Source organism: Humulus lupulus, chromosome 4 (genome assembly GCF_963169125.1).
Source record: "Humulus lupulus chromosome 4, drHumLupu1.1, whole genome shotgun sequence".
NCBI lineage: Eukaryota > Viridiplantae > Streptophyta > Magnoliopsida > Rosales > Cannabaceae > Humulus > Humulus lupulus.
In genome coordinates, this window is record NC_084796.1 from 158,154,011 (window position 1) to 158,161,269 (window position 7,259).

The window sequence follows — 7,259 nt, forward strand, 5'->3', positions numbered from 1 at the left end:
CCCCTTTATATATTAACTTGAAATGACTTGAATCAATACCTATCTAAAAAGAGTTCGAATGTAGAGGGTAATCAATATAAACATGGGAACAAGCAAAGTTTTTAAATATTGATTCAACACCCAGGTGGTTCTTTTGAGCATTCACCAAATAAATAAGATGCAGATGTAGTTATCATCCATGTTTAAATACATAATTTACTTCTAATTACATTTATTTTGCTTTTAAATTTTTTGTTATTTAAAAATGTATATCATAGTACCATAGAGGGTCAGCTACAGAAACTTACATCACGGCATAAGGACATGTATGAAATACTACATAGTGATATAACATGCAAATATAGCTCATATTTGGGTGGAAGTGGGATTATATGGAAATATTATATTCATTAAGGGGAATATGCATAGGAGTCAATGACTACTACTTTACAATGTAATCTCAAAATTATGTTTCTTTCTTTATTTGTTGTGATCGATTGTTATATATGCTTTTAATATTCATTTGAATATGTGATTGGAATTACTTATTATTTGTGGGGTTACTTTGTGAAATAACAGAGTAATTTTACAAAATTCATTTAAGATACTTTTTAAGGCATGATATGGATAATTGCAGCTAATATTATGTTGAATTTGAAGCGTACAATAAGGATCACGAGGAAAGGTCATCCTTTGGAACTTTTGGTTAGTAATAATACTGCTCTTTTTTCTATTCTCTGGATATCATGACAGTTGACCTTAGATAATGTCTATTTAGTTTGTAATTAAAATATTTTTCCAGAAAGAAAAGCGTAACACATTGAGTTATTATTAGAAGAGAGCTATTTGATGCTTTGTCACGATGTTTGTTGCTAGTTTAATTTAACTTGTCTTTTCTATTAATTGGACTTCAGGATATTGGATTTTTCCTCCAGCTTATTTGTATTAGACATAAGTGATAAGTTGTTCTAGTCTATTTAGGCTAGTGTGTGGTTGTGGTTTGTTATTACATGTTCTTAATTCTATTGTGTTTTTCTTCATAGTTGTATTCTTTCATGTTCTGATAGTTTTAGAATTCATATTGGATTTACATCTTAATTTTGTTGATTCTCTTCTACTTAGGGTGGTGGATTCAGACTTGTCTATTATTATCCTATAATTGAATTGTATTTGTTTGATTAGTTTGATTAGTTTGATTATAACATATACTTGTATGAATATACTTATTGTGTGTTGGCATACACATATAGTGTAACTTCTTGTTTTATATATGTTAGTTTTCTTCTTGTTCTTTGTCTAATGTCTTTTTTGATGTGATTTATAACATTGAGCATCACTTTTGGTTCTTGCGATCACATTTAGGTTCAATAGTATAAAGTGCTATAAAAGAGTTTGACATTATTAGCATATTGGTTGATAATTCATAGTTATATTGGACTCTAAGTTTCATTCTTTTGGACTAGCATTTATTTGAGCACAACACTTTTTTTTTGGGTTCCCATTCGTACTTGTATTACTTTTGAGTACAATATATTCCATGTTATAATATTTCAAACATTAATTTTATGAAGATGCCACATAGAGGTAGGGACAATTTGTGAAATAGACCAAACCTTAGTGAATTTTGATCGAAACTTGGCCAAATGGGCCAATGCTCAGTCCAAGATCATGAAGATCTAAATACTAAATAGACTCGTAATGATATTGATATTAGATTTAGGAGTTTTTTGTGCTGCCATATTTGTTGTATTCCAATTTATATTGCTTTGAGACTGAGACTGACCATAGTATAATTGCTTAGTTCATATATATAGATCGACTTTTCGTTTTATTTATTTCCAAATGAATTTTTTCCTTCTATTAATTAAGAAAACAATGATCGGTCTATTTAACAAGCTTTCTAGCATGTGGATTGGTCTTAAAGCATTGGATCGGTAGCTAATTGCAAGAGGTATGTTGTATTTGATTTTTTTTTAATTTTCAATATTTTACAATTTTGAATGATAATTGTATTACTTTAGTGGAGTTTGAATATCTTAGATATTCATTCGTAGTGAAGTAGGTTCTGAGAATTTTGTGTGCTGTGGTGATAACGGAAGATTGAGAACTTGCATGTCTTAGTGAAGTAGGTTCTGAGAATTTTGTGTGCTACGGTGATATATGGATGAAAACCTGTGTGCTGATTGATTTGTTTGACATGTTGGTGTTGAATGTTACAGATGGCTAGGCTAGTAAATTAGGGGATATGAGAATTTATGCATGTTCTACAATTTTCTTGCATAGCACATGTTTGATGAAAGTCCCAAGTTTTGTCCTTTAATCTTAATATTAGGCTCCAAAATCTTTTTTTTTTCTTTTTTTTGATTGTTTCTTTTCGCAGGTTTGTTGATTGACAAAGAGGGAGTACGCATGGAGAAGACGAAGGAGAGAGTGAAAAGAAAAAAAATGTTTCTTTGGCAATCTTGGCTCGGGGTTGTAGTTTAAGGTTCATGTTATTGTGGCATTCTGATTTTAATTATTTGTTTTATTTGACAGTGCAATATTCTTACATGTAAGGGGTAGAAGTTTTAGTCTACTTGATTATTTGTTGGAAGATGTTGAAGTATTACCCTTTACTTGTAGTTGCTAAGACAACTCTGCTTCATAATCCACCTGTTTAGTTTATAGGTTTTGGAGATAAACAAATTATAATTTGTTTATGGTATGTATGAAATCTGTGTCTTCATGCTGTTGTTTGTCTATTACTGTGATACTATAATATTAATATCGTTCATGTTCTTGCTAATCTAATTTGTCAAGTTTTGAATGCATGTTGTGTGTTGTGGTTTGTTATGAACTTTGATTTGTATTAAAATTTGGACTTTTCATTTAAATCATAATTTTTAATTTAAAATAAATATATATTAATTTTTTAAAAACTAAAATTTCAAAAATCTAACATATATAATATATTTTGAATTCTCAAAGGGAAATATTTTTTTTTAAAATCAAAATGAAAATTGTAGCTATATTTTTTTTAAAAAAAAATCACTTTTAAGGACATGCAAAGCGAGTCCTAAAATCTTAATTTAAAGACACTCAACGGGATCTTTTAGGACTTGCATTGTGAGTCCTAAAAACATTCTTTTAGGACTCGCGTTGCGAGTCCTAAAAAATTACTTAAAGGCACTTAACCTAGTTTTTTAGGACTCGCAACGCGAGTCCTAAAAACATTCTTTTAGGACTAGCGTTGCGAGTCCTAAAATCTTACTTAAAGGCACTCAGCAGGAGTTTTTAGGACTCTCAACGCGAGTCCTAAAAAACCTCAGTTTTTAAGGCTCTCAAATAGAGGACTCGTACCCCGCGAGTCCTAAAAACTTTTTCAGGACTCGCAATGCTAGTCCTAAAAAGTCTTTTTTCTAGTAGTGTATTAGATAGGTAAAAGAAAAAGATGAGAAGATATTACATAACTTATGACAATTATCATAAGAGTAGAAGGCTAAAGATGAAGATCTCAAGAACAACACAAGGCTTAAACAAGGTTCAAAACCTTTGTCCTAAAAGTTATTTCCTCCCTCATAAGAACACTTTGGGAATACTCTCTAGAAATACTTCTAAGGATTTATCAAGTCTTCTCTCATACTCATCATAGTGTTCTAAAGATGAGCATGTCATCACAAGTGTTCTAAACTATGTAGTGTGTTTTTCACAATCACACATTACATCCAAGTGAGCAAGATAGTTTCTATTTATAGAGTTCTCATCCACCATTTGATTTTCTAATGCCATCAAACCCCTTTGGGAGTTAGAAAACATGCACACAACAACAATAAAATATTATAGCTAATGAAAATCAAATTCAAGATGTGTAACTCCTTTTACACATCAATTAGTGAATTTTTGTGAGTTACAAAACTTATGATCATCATTTCTTCATAATTGTAACTTACTCTATATGTTAAAAAACTTATTATGATCATCATTTCTCAAGTTTTAACTCCACAATATATGTTATATTTCAGAAAATAATATTTGTCACACTTATTTGTCACATAATTCATTTAATCAAAATATTATATTATATGTAAAATAATATAACATTTACACATGCTTTTAGTATTATAATAGTGTTACTATGTTACTTGTGAATATATTCTAGTACGCAGGTACATCTAATCGTCACATGTAATATAATTATGATAAAGATTATCGTTCCCATAAATATTCTTTTTACTAATCATCTATTTCCTTATAATTATAACTCTATATCATTATGAAGAACAAGTTTCAAGGAAAAAAACAAATCAATATGATAAATTGACTAAAATTTCTATATTTTTAAAATCTAGGTGTTGATGTCAAAAATTTGCTTGGAAATTGATCATTCTTTTCTGGTGGCTTTAGATCCCTTCTCTTATTATAATCTTGAATCTCCAAAGTGAACAAAACACATGAGGTTACCAGCATAAAAACTCTCTGATGCCTAAGTCAGTTGAGTGTTTATTGAAGATGAGTAACAGTAGAAAAATCACAGTTGCTTCTGTTGTTCTCAACATTGGCTATTTATAGCAATTGTGAAGAGAGTCATGGATTAGATGGAGAAACGTGATTGGTTGTTGAATAACCAACTTTCCTGCTTCTAATCATCCTCTTTTAAAGATCATATTAAAAATAAAATCAGAATTCTTTTCTGCTTCTGCGGGAAGGGCTAACTTTTTCTTCCGCGCAGAAGCGGTCTTCTTATTCATAGAGTGATTACTAACTTAAACGCCCTGTACTGGGCTTTTAAAACGAAATGAATAATTGAGCTGGATAAAAAAGATTTGGGCGCAATATCACATGAAAATTTTGGTCTTAGGCCCAATGCGACAGTTTTTTGGGTTCCAACATTAGGACTTTTGATTTCATCAAAACAATCTTATTTTTATGGTCCTAATCCAATTTTACAGCTATTTATTTTTCTATATTAATAGGAATTGTTGACAATGAGAACTTGTCAATGGATATATGTGATTGAAAAATGAGTTAAGTAGAAAAGCATAATGTTAAAGAAAATAACTCAGAGCAACAATGGATAAAAATTCTATTTATTTCTCTTTAGTTGTTGTGTTTCAACAATTTTCCAACACCATGATTGATGGTGTTCCCTATTTATAAGTGAGCACTAATGTCTCTTTTACGCAATGTGGTCCCGATGGGACAAGATAGTACTCTGATGTGTTGGAGAAGGTGGTAGTGTAGGAGGTAGTTGTGTTGGATGCGTGGTGGTCGACTCTGCCAATTGTCAGGGGTGTGGTTGTAGTGTTACTACTATATTGTGATGTTTTACTGTCCTTGCCCTTATGATGCATGTGCTAGGTCCATTATCTGGCTCCCTCAAGCTTGTACGTAACTCTTATGCCATTGTACCTTGTGCTAGATGATCCCTTGTCTATTTGTACGCATGCTTAGCATTTGTTTTCTCTATGGGACTCACTTAAGCACTTGGTGAGCCTCAAGAGGTCTTTAACTTGCGATATAAGCATATTTCAATGGTTCCATGATCTTACGCAGCATGATTACTCTATGTTTCCATGTATATCCTCCTAGATAGCGACAGGCTTCAATGCTAAAGGCCCTAGTGGACAAGGTTCTCCTATTTAGCAATGGTGTCTCATGAGTGCCTCTCGTGTAGCATACCCTTGTGAGGTACACCCCCACTCTCCCCATGAGGGTACCTTTCAAGAGATACTACCGTGAGGTGTTAATTGTGAGAGGTATTATCATGGGGTGTCACCTCTTGCAATGTACATCGCCTCAAGGGTAATCTTGCAAGGTGCTAGCCTAGGGTTTTACCTATCGTAATGTACTCCTTCACAGGCCAGGGGCCTTCCGTAAGGGGCCTCCCACGAGGCACATCTTCGTGAAGCCTTTTCCTATAAGGCCTTTCTATTGAGGTCCCCTTCACGAAATAATAGCTTTAGCTTAGGCCTTCTATGTATGGGTTCTTTTTCTAGCAATTTTCCATATACATAGCAAATTTTATAATATTTGTTTTATTATTTCTCAAGGTGTATACTTAATCTAACAAGAGAAATTCCTACAATTTAAGTGAAAATCATAAATATACTATTTAAACACAGAAAGATTGTATCACTACACAAATCTGTTAGGGTTGGTGCCCTAAAAGCATGTAATAAGACATTTTATTTGGAATTGAATAAAAGTACATTTTCTTTATAATTTAATGTTTGAATTATTATTGAATAATTATTATAAATATCAGGAAACTCCACATTCATTAACGAGAGTATGATCTTATATGAGTACGGGAGGATTAAGATCATATATAATGAATAAAATTGTAAGCAACATATTAAAGTATGGAATCTTTAATCAATGGTTGCTAGTAGGGTTTACTAAACATTTTTATTAATGCATGTGATCTAGATTTGGATTCACTACAAGAAAAAGAGTCATCGTTGTAGATCAAGAAATCTTCGCTGAAGGTATATAGCGACGACATGTCGTCGCCAAAATAGCGTCGCTATAGGTCCGTATGTGTAGCAATCTACGACGATGAAAAAACACAGTCGTCGCAGTAGGGTTTTACTACCGCGACGACATGTTGGTCGCAGTAGGAAATCCTTTTTTTTTCAGTTGGACTGGGATATTGCGATGACATATCGTCGCTGTAGGTGGTTGCAAATTTTGAAAATTTAAATTTAAAAAACTTCTACAGCAACGACATGTGGTCACTGTAGGTCCGTCGACCGCTCCATCTATAACAATGCCATGTCGTCGCTGAAGAGTGCGTGGGTTTATATGCCTTCAACGACGACATTGTGTCATTGTAGTGTCACAAAACAGATTTTCGTGTTCAGCATGCACCCTACGACGACGGCATGTCATAGCTGTAGGTATACAATTTTAAAAAATATATATTTAATTAATTATATTGATTAAAGTTTATTTAGTAAAATATTAATTAAATAAATAAATAAAACCAACTTATTTAATTAAATAATAAAAAAGTTATTAATTAAATAATAAAACCAATTTAACAATATACATAGTCTCCAAAATGTAAGATAACAAAACATAAGTAGTATTGTCTCCAAAAAAAAAAAATAATACAAAATATTAATAATTTAAAAATAGTAATATAATAAAACTAAATGTCATCAAAATCAATTCCAAAGCCATTTTCATCGGGCTGTTGTGGTGGTTGAAAGCTTGCCATCATGGACTGTATCATATTCATGCCCAAGTTGATAGGCTGAAATTATGGAGATTGGATGTTCGAATTTGTTGCTTGAAAA

General features: G+C 31.9%; 1 long non-coding RNA gene across 1 annotated transcript; it reads left to right on the plus strand.

Moving 5' to 3' along the window:
* Nucleotides 1–1,901: 1,901 nt before the first annotated feature.
* LOC133829235 (uncharacterized) lies at nucleotides 1,902–2,764 on the plus strand. Its single transcript, XR_009891635.1, has 2 exons — nucleotides 1,902–2,041; nucleotides 2,109–2,764. It is a non-coding gene; the product is annotated as an uncharacterized LOC133829235 (long non-coding RNA).
* The last annotated feature ends 4,495 nt before the right edge of the window (nucleotides 2,765–7,259 follow it).